The sequence below is a fragment of the Eptesicus fuscus genome, chromosome 12 (genome assembly GCF_027574615.1).
Source record: "Eptesicus fuscus isolate TK198812 chromosome 12, DD_ASM_mEF_20220401, whole genome shotgun sequence".
NCBI classification, from domain to species: Eukaryota; Metazoa; Chordata; class Mammalia; order Chiroptera; family Vespertilionidae; genus Eptesicus; species Eptesicus fuscus.
This window is the reverse complement of record NC_072484.1, coordinates 8,529,629-8,538,947: the sequence shown is the minus strand read 5'-3', so window position 1 is coordinate 8,538,947 and position 9,319 is coordinate 8,529,629.

The following is a 9,319-nucleotide window of genomic DNA, read 5'->3' as shown; positions in this document are numbered from 1 at the left end:
TCTTATTTTGAGTCACTCACTGTATCTGACCCATAAGGAAAAGTGCCAGATGGCGGAGGTTAAGGACTTGGGTTTTGAAGTCTGAAGATCTGGGGTTAGCCTTGGCGCTGCTGTTGACCATGTGGTCATGAGCACAGTACTTCACCCCACTGAGCTTTAGCTTCTGTGTTGATAATTGCATCACTGTGATGTTTTAGAGCATGTGCCTCACCCCATAAAGTTCTGCAAAATAGAAGTGAAGTAACTCCACATAAATTAACATTCATAGTGGCAAGGAAATAAGCATTCATTAAGTATTAGCTATTATTAATATGATTATTAGCATTATAGTTACTACAAAATACATACAATAACTGTTTTTTGGCTGAAAAATTAACCATTGAAAGTATGTGTCATGACCTATGTATATCCTATATAAGGGATTCACAAACACAAATATATAATCCAATAAATAATGAATAAACACATTGTCCAAAGAAATATATCTGCTCTCACAGATAACAACAACAACAACAAAAAATTCACAGTTGTCAATCTTAGGGGAAACAGAAGAAATATAATTCTATTTTTTGCAACAGAGGGAATTATTCACCTTTAGCTTATTTGTATAATTAAAAAATAGTAAACACACTTAAAGTACAATATCAGCACAAACCTGCATGCAACCCCAACAATCTTCAACTCTTACTCTATCTTGTTTTATCTAAATTTCCACCCACCCAAGATTATTTTGAAAAAAATCCCAGACATGTCATCATTTCATCTGTGACTATTTCAGTATATATCTTCAAAAGGAAAGGACTCTTAAAAATAAGCATTATCACAGCTTGGGTAATTAATAATTGCTTAATATTATCAAATATCCAGTCAGTTTTCAGCAGGTTTTTAGAATTTGTTTAAAACAGAATTCAAGAGGAGAGCTTAAATAGCTGAGCCAGAAAGGATGAATAAAAGCTCACTAAATGAAGAAATAATAATAATTACAGCAGCTCCAACAGCACTAATACTTAATACTTACCAAATACCGCCCTAAGCATTTTGCAAGTGTTAACTCATTGAATCCTTACTACAACCCCATAATTTAGCAAATAAGTTAACTGAGGCAGAAAGTAATTAAACTTCATACTCACGTAGCAAATAGAAGACAAAGACTTAGGGAAGTATTTTATAATATAGAGTAAGATGTTCATCATTTTCTTTTTATTGGTTGATGTTCACATTTTTCATAGTCAGCCCTCTCAGAGGCAGTCTGGTATTTAGGGTCAACTTTTCAGAAGCTTCATAGTCTAGACAGGTTTCATCATGGCGTAAGAGCTACTGCCAGCATTTCCCTGATAGCCACATGACATGGCATCCATGATAACCATGAAATAAAAAGTGAGATTGGCAAGGGAATCTGGTCTACTATCAATGAATTAGACGGTGCTGTCAAAAACCACACACTGAACCAGAATTTGGACTTATATTCATGGCTGTGTTTCAGTTATCATGTGAATTGTTACATTGATTTTCAAACTGATATAATAACTTAATTGATGAGACCAAAGCTGAGCTTTATTAACATTCACCCATTTGCTTAATTCTTAGTTTATATGTTCTCCATAGTTATGGAGGGGGATGTGCACTATTGTTGAGGATTTAAATTCTTAGAATGGAGATTTCAACTTATTCTGTGCCACAGATGTACCTTAGCAGGAGTGTGAAGTGAGCACTTAGAAAGTTAGTGGCAACCAGGTCATGAAAGAATGGAAGTGGGAGGTCCTTTTGCCCAGTTCTCTGCCTCCAGGAAGCACCATTTGCTTAAGATTGCAGAGGCTATAGAGCTACACTCATTAATCATAAAATACATATTGTATTTCTGTTGCCACGAACCCTGGGAAAAGAGTGTGTTCACCTAAATTTGCACTTAACCAAGTCAAAAATGTTAGAGAAATATGTGACAACATTTGATGAACTTCAGGGAGGCAGCAATAAGCTCCTTTTTCCCTACGGATATTCATCTCATTTTTCAATTTAGGTATTAAAGTTATCTGTGCACTTAAAAAATCAGACTTCAAAGTCTTAAAGGCAAAAAGAGCTATTTTTTTTTCCTCCTTCGGTAGTTGGACCTGTTAAGAATATCTGCAAAATTTAGAAGAGCTACATGGAAATTATCCAAAGCACCCATCTATATTATTACAAGCTTTAATCATACAGAGTTGCACTGATGTTAAGAAAAAAAGTACCATTTCATTGTTCAGATTTTTTTCCTGAGTTTTGTTCGTTGATTATAATTATGATGTGTGAAGTAATGAGCCCATACATGATGGGCAAGACAGAAAGATGATTTATTGTTTGGGGGAGCTTTAGGCAGGAAAAATATGCAGACAACAGGGAATTAAGTCTCAGGGTATAATTTATTAGGCAGGATGGGGATCTAGGTCTGCTGCCTTGACAAGATGCGGTTGCCTCCTGAATGATGCGGGTTGATTTAGATATTTTGAGAATAAGTGTACATAAAAGGCTAGATGTTCACTCCACTCACGGGACAACGTGCATCAGAAAATGACTGAGTAGAGGTCTGGGGAGATAAAGAATTGGAAAGGAGATCGGGAGAAGCTATTGTGTCTCAATTTTATTGAGTAATCATACTATTTCCATGATTATTGTACTATATTTGGATGTATCATCAACTAAGTATTCATATAAACATCTCTTCTTTTCTCATTATTAGATTTGATTACCTATTAGTTTACAGGTGAATGCCTGCATTCTAATCAGAGAACATGATTGGGAATAATGGATATAAAGCATTCTCAGCAACCAGTAAGTATGCATTTCCAACTTCCTGCTCCTCCCTTTGCTCATCATTAAAGCATTTGTCCTTGTCACCTACCACACCTGTGTGAGTTTGAAAATAATAATAATAAAAAAAAGATTCCTATTCATGCTCTTTGAAAACAAGGCAAAACAAAGACATTCAGTCTCTTAATGAACTAGACTCACCCTTTCTGGCCCCAGTGAGTGGCATTTACTGATATTCTCAACTCTTATTTGTAGTATTCTATCTTTACTAACCTCCATCCCATGAGAAATCCATCAAAAAGTCTTATAAGCCCACAGACAAAAGCATAAGGCAGAACCTCCTCTCCCCTCCAAGGCCATTGTCACTCTAGGCATATAGCCCTCCAGCTGAGCTCGCTTCCTGGCTTGCTGCTCTGTAATCTACATACTACATAGCAGCTAGCACTGCGGTGTCTTATCAAGTTTTACCAAGGTCAGACGTAAATTAGATCACGTCAACCCCCTGCTCAGGGTGCTCCAATTGCTTCCTGTTTCAATTCAAATAAAATCTAAGTACCTTTCTATGGCCTCTGAGTTCCCATAAGCTCCTTTCTTCACATCACTCACAGTGCTCCCCCCTACAGCCTATCTCTTGCTCTCTCTGCTCTAGCCACACGTTTTATTTCTGTCCTCCTGACACCAAGCTTCTTTGTGCCTGGGGATTTTATATTTCCTGGACCCTTTGTGCCTTCATCTCCCCATTCTTGTTTCAGGCTTCCCAATAGAGACCTTTCCTGACCAATCAATCTAAACCTCCCCCCGCTCCTTCTGTTACCCTCATCCCATTAATCTGACATTATTACGTGTCCTTAGCTTTCTGAAGGCAGAGTCTTTGGTTGTCTTGTACAATGCTCTACCCCAGAGCTAGAAACCATGCCAGTTATGTGGTAGGGACTCTAATGTGTGTTACAAGATGAAAAGCAAAAATCTAAGTGATTATGGAAAATCATCATTCTTGGGGCATTCAGACCTGAATTTGATTCTTAACTCTGCCTCTTGGTTTCCACATGTTGCCCTATTTAAAGTCTCTGTGACAGGTTACAAACAGCCACAAATTCTTTGCTTCACCTTTTATTAAGAGACAGAGTCTAAGTCCCTGTCCAGGTGAATGCTGGCCTTGGTCATGTGACTTGCCTTGGCCGATGGAACATCACTGTTCACTGGGATGAGCTGCGCAAGCTGAGGCTCGAGGGCACTAGCCCATTGCAGACTGTTCCATTGGAACTCTGCCCTGAGACCACCACGTTAAAAGAAAGCCAGTTTGGCTTACAGGAGTGAACACATAGAAGAGAACCAAGGGGCTCTAGCTGATAGTCAGTAGTGCCTACAAGATGTGAGTGAGGCCACATTGAATACTCATCAACCTGCCCATCTAGTTGAATACAGTTGTATGAATGAGCCTAAATAAAACCACCAGAGAAACTGTAGTCAAACCACCAAATTGTGACAATATTACACAGCTGTTGTTTTAAACCACTAGGTATTGGGGGTGGTTGTTGGGAGACCAAATGAGATATGAGACCAAATTAATGTCCAGTGCATTTTCAGTTCACAATAGGAACCAGTCTATCTTAGTTCTCTGTTATTATCTTTGCTTTGAATTTGACTGCTGAAATTTTCTTAGTCAAAATCTGGGTGTGCCTTCTACTTTGATATGACCAAGACTAATGGTATTTGCAAAATATGTCTGGGGATTGATCCTATCAAGCATAGGAAAGGTGGGACATTAAATCAATTAAACTCATCCTATGATTACCTCTTAAGACAACTAAGGTGAAAAATTGAAACAGGTTAAAAATACACGAAACATAAAATAATGGCTGCCATTATTAAGTACCTACTATGTGTCTAGAGCCATACTATAGTATTGTATTTATATTGACTTGTTTATATTTGACATAAATTGTATTTTGCAAAGGAGAAAACTGAAGTTCATATAACTTAAATAATTTGTCCAAGATCACAGATAGTAAGTGGAAAAGCTGGGACTTAGACCGTGGTCTGTGTGACTCCATGTCCACTGTGAAAGAAATTTTGGAGGGGTTAGAATTTCAGCATGGGAATGGGGACAACCTCATAGGGATCTGACTATTGGAAATCAGATAACCAACCTCAGGGCCAATAAACACTGCAAGTACTGTGGAAGCTCAAATAAGGGCAGTTTAGGTCAGATTGTTCAGATAAATTAGGCTATCTAGAGAAAGGAGGACTAAGAGGGTGGCCTGTATGACTTACCACCCATACTAGTAGCAAATACTGTGAGTCTAGACCCTGAACTTAGTGTGTTGTATGCATCCTTTAATGAATCCTCACAGAAACTCTATGAATTAATTGAGATGTGATTACATTTTCAGATAAGGATATCAAGGCTTTCAAAGGTTATTTGCTCAAGGTATTACAATTTTGGGCAGACCTGGGCTACAAGTCCTAGTGGTCAAAGTCCAGCACTGTGGTGCAGCGTTGGCTCTGGAGGGTGCTAACTGCTCCAGGAGATAAGTGGTATTTAGGAAAATTAGGACAGCAGTAGGCAGAGGGATGTGTGTGTGTGTGTGTGTGTGTGTGTGTGTGTGTGTGTGTGTACATATTTCTGAGTATATGCAAAAGACTGGAGAAATAACAATAGTTTAGGCCAGTGGTTGGCAAACTGCAGCTCATGAGCCACATGTGGCTCTTTGGCCCCTTGAGTGTGGCTCTTCCACAAAATACCACGGCCTGGGAGAGTCTACTTTGAAGAAGTGGCATTAGAAGAAGTTTAAGGTTAAAAAATTTGGCTCTCAAAAGAAATTTCAATCGTTGTACTGTTGATATTGGCTCTGTTGACTAATGAGTTTGCCGACCACTGGTTTAGGCCAAAGTTGGAAGGGAAGTAATCAAACATAAATTTAGGTTTCTATGACGGGGCAGCTTTGAGTATATAAGGAGCCCTGCAGCAAGCACTTGTTATTGCTGCCTAGCCCATATCCATTTCTTGTTCTTTTGGGACACACTCTGGTTGGCCTCTATTCTTAGGGTCTGTGGCCAGGTGATTCATACCTGGCCAATCAGAGCTCTGAACCCTATAGGCTATAGTTATTAGTTGACAGACAGGCCCATAAGATAATCATAAACTAGGGCTCCTTTCTGTTGGAATTAAACGGAGTGAAATATAGGCTGACTGCCATTTTGATATCAGATAGAGCCTGGGAGTAAAGCCAGCCTGGAGGAGACTGTGCTGAGCAATGGTGAACAGCATGTTGGGGGCATTGTCCAGCCCCAGGATCAAGCCAGAACAAAACTAGTTTTGCCAGTGGACTTTTCAGTAACATAAGCCAAGAAGGCCCCATGAATGATTAAGCCAATTTAAGTTAAGGGTTTCTGTTATTGGCCACACACAAAAATCTTGATGTCAAATTTATTTTTAAATTTAAAAATTTTTAATTATTATTATTTTTATAAATATGCTGAAATTTTAACTCAGAAATTTAACTCAAAAAAGCCTAATTTAAAACATAATCAGGGAGCAAAGATTGTGTAGAATTTAAAATCACTGGCTTTGAGTTCTAGTCTTGACTCTACTGCTTTATTTCAATGATGTAGTCATTTAACAAATGATTGTTATATGCCTTTCTGTATGCTAAGAACTTATTCTACTTGAGTATACTATGTAAAAACAACAAAACAACAACAACAGAAAACCAGAAATTATTTGCCAAGTAATTTGAGTCCAGTTACTTCACCTCTCTAAGCTACATTTTCTTCATTTGTAAGAGTCTACTAATTGTAATAACTTGATTCTAAAGAAATGAGTGAATGATTTGAGTCACATGTTGCCTTTCCATAAAGATAAGATCTTTGGGGAAAGGTCTCTATTTTGAAGACGATGATTGGGAAGCAAAGATACATGAGTCTTGGTATATAAACACTCTCTTGCCTGGAAACACCTGGCTCTGATAAACTCTGAAGGTCATTTCCAAGTGTCTAGTATTGGTTAGGATACAGAAAAGGCTGCTATTAGAACAGATCCAAAATTACAATGGCTTGAATCAGAACAGTAACTGGCCTCTCTCTTATGCAATACTCCAGAGGCCGTTGAAGATCAGCCTGCAATTCAAACGTGTCAGGGATGTGGCTCTTTTTACCTTATGTTCTGCCACATCTAGGGTGCAGCCCTTATCCCTGTGGTCAAAGATGGCTTATGGCCACACCTCTCCTCCTGCCCTCAGGAAGATGGGAGGGGAGACAATGGAGGGAACCCACCTTTCCTGTGAAGGACATGCCATGGAATTTGGAAACGTTCATTCTGTTCCTGTCTCACTGGCCAGAACCCAATTATATGGTTACACTGACATGCAAGATAGCCTGGGGAATGTAGTCTTTAGCTGGGTGGCCTTGTGATAAACAAAAACTACTGTCACAATTGACAAAGGGGAGAATAAATATTGGGGGCACCGAGCAGGCTCGGCCACATCTATTATCCCGTGTCAGAAGGAAGTAACCACACGTTCACTAGCTCCAAAGCTGTTCTTGGTTCTGGGTTTCAGCCATTCCTTGAGCAGCCAAGTGGGCCCACTTCCATCTGGCCTGCGCTGGGAGCCCTCTTCCCTTTGCAAAGAGCACTGCATGCATGTGAAGCACAGAAAGCTACGGCCACGGGCCTCTCCTGGGTGCATGTGAGTGTGTGGCCAAAATCATCCTGTGGTGGAAGGCTACCTCTTTGCGAATAACAGACCCTCTTATACTCTCTATTAGCTTCTGCCTTATTTCATAATTTTTTAAAGGAAACTCTCCTCTCATGCAAGAAAATCTAATTATGCAGTGACAGCAGTTGGCTGACTCGGGCACAACACAACATGTCAATTTTCAGTTGCTTACACGGTCTCACAGAAACTGTTAGAAATTGTTTTGAAATCTGGCATACATTTCAGTCATGTTAATTCCTACAACTGTGCCAAACTTGATGAAATTTGGCTCCTCCATACTCCAGGGAAGGTGGGGGATTGGGAAAGGCGAGCTGTATCTTTTTTTTTTTTTTTCCTGGCAGTGACATCATCTCCTCATCCTCCCTTTATGATGAACAGTGTCCTCAAACAAGCCAAGGAGTAATATAACTTTATATTTACAAGACTGTGTGACAAAATGACTGTGAGAGGTTGGAGCTGTGCTATAAAACGATGGAAGAAATACAGATGGCATAATGTTGTTTTTTTCCCTTCCAACAGATTTGTGCCAGATGTGTGAATATTGATAATTTCTCTGGGGCTCAACTCAAGGCACAGTATAGATTTCTGTTTGATGGGGGAATGAGAGAGCGAGAATCCATCCCAGTGATGGTATTTACAGGAAATGTTTTGCCTCTTCTTCTGAATCTGTCAAAGCAGACCCAGAAATCCCAAATTTCCAAATGAGCCTCTGAGTCATCCTTTGTTCTGGCCCCAATTTTTATCTCCCCAGTAATTGACAGACTGGAAAATTCATTTGTGGAAACATGTGGTAGAATTCTAAAGAGGAGTCTCTCTACTGGTAGAAGCTGTCGCTGAGCATCAGTTTCGAGCAGGAGTCATAGGAAAACCTTAGGAAAGCGCCTTAGACAGGTACCCGCTTTACCATAACAGATTCTCCTTATTAACTGAGTAATAAAAATGTTTTAATGAAATAATAATTTTCAGCATTTACAGTGGGAAAACGTGGAAAAAAAACTATTTGCAAAGCTTTTCTAACTTTTTAAAAAAATTATTTCTATTATTCTATTATTCTTGAACCCATTTCAAAATATGTTTCTGGGAGCCAGAAAATGCCAATAAAGTTCAATTTCTTAATCCAACTTTGAGTTTTTTAATATCAGAAAAAATTCTTGAAAATACTAAAAAAACAGGAATATGTATTATTCCTAGAAAAATCCAGCCTTCATCAAATAATCAAGCAAGTTGATTTCAAAATCAGTGTAAAAATGTGTTTATATTTATACCTTGGATCTTCTGGAAAGTATTTCAAATAGCTTAGAATAGAAGATGACATACTAGGATGGGACATAAAGGTAGGGAAGTAAAGAAATCAGAGGGAAAGAGCATACATCCAGAATTAGAGATGATAAATGGAAATTGCTCAGCACTTTGGGGACACCTATTCGCTAGAGTCTAAACTGATTTTTTTTTTCTTTGAGCTTCTTGGCAGCCACAGCGAAAATATAGACATGGTCACTTACATAATTTTCTTTTAGAAAGAAGTCTCTGCATCAACTCTGCAGGAGATAAAAATCTATTTTTAACATTAGGCTATGATGCTGGTTCTTAACTGGGGCTGATACCGTTCCCCGGGGACCCTTGGCAATATCTGGAGACACTTCTGGTTGTCACAAAAGGGGAGGGCGCTGTTGGCATCGAGGATGTGGAGGCCAGGGATGCTGCCAAACACCCCGCTGTGCAGAGATGGCTCCACAGTAAAGAATTATTCGGCCCCGAAGTTCAATAAGCCAAGGTTGAGAATTATAAAATCAACCCTGAATTATAAAATCAACTTT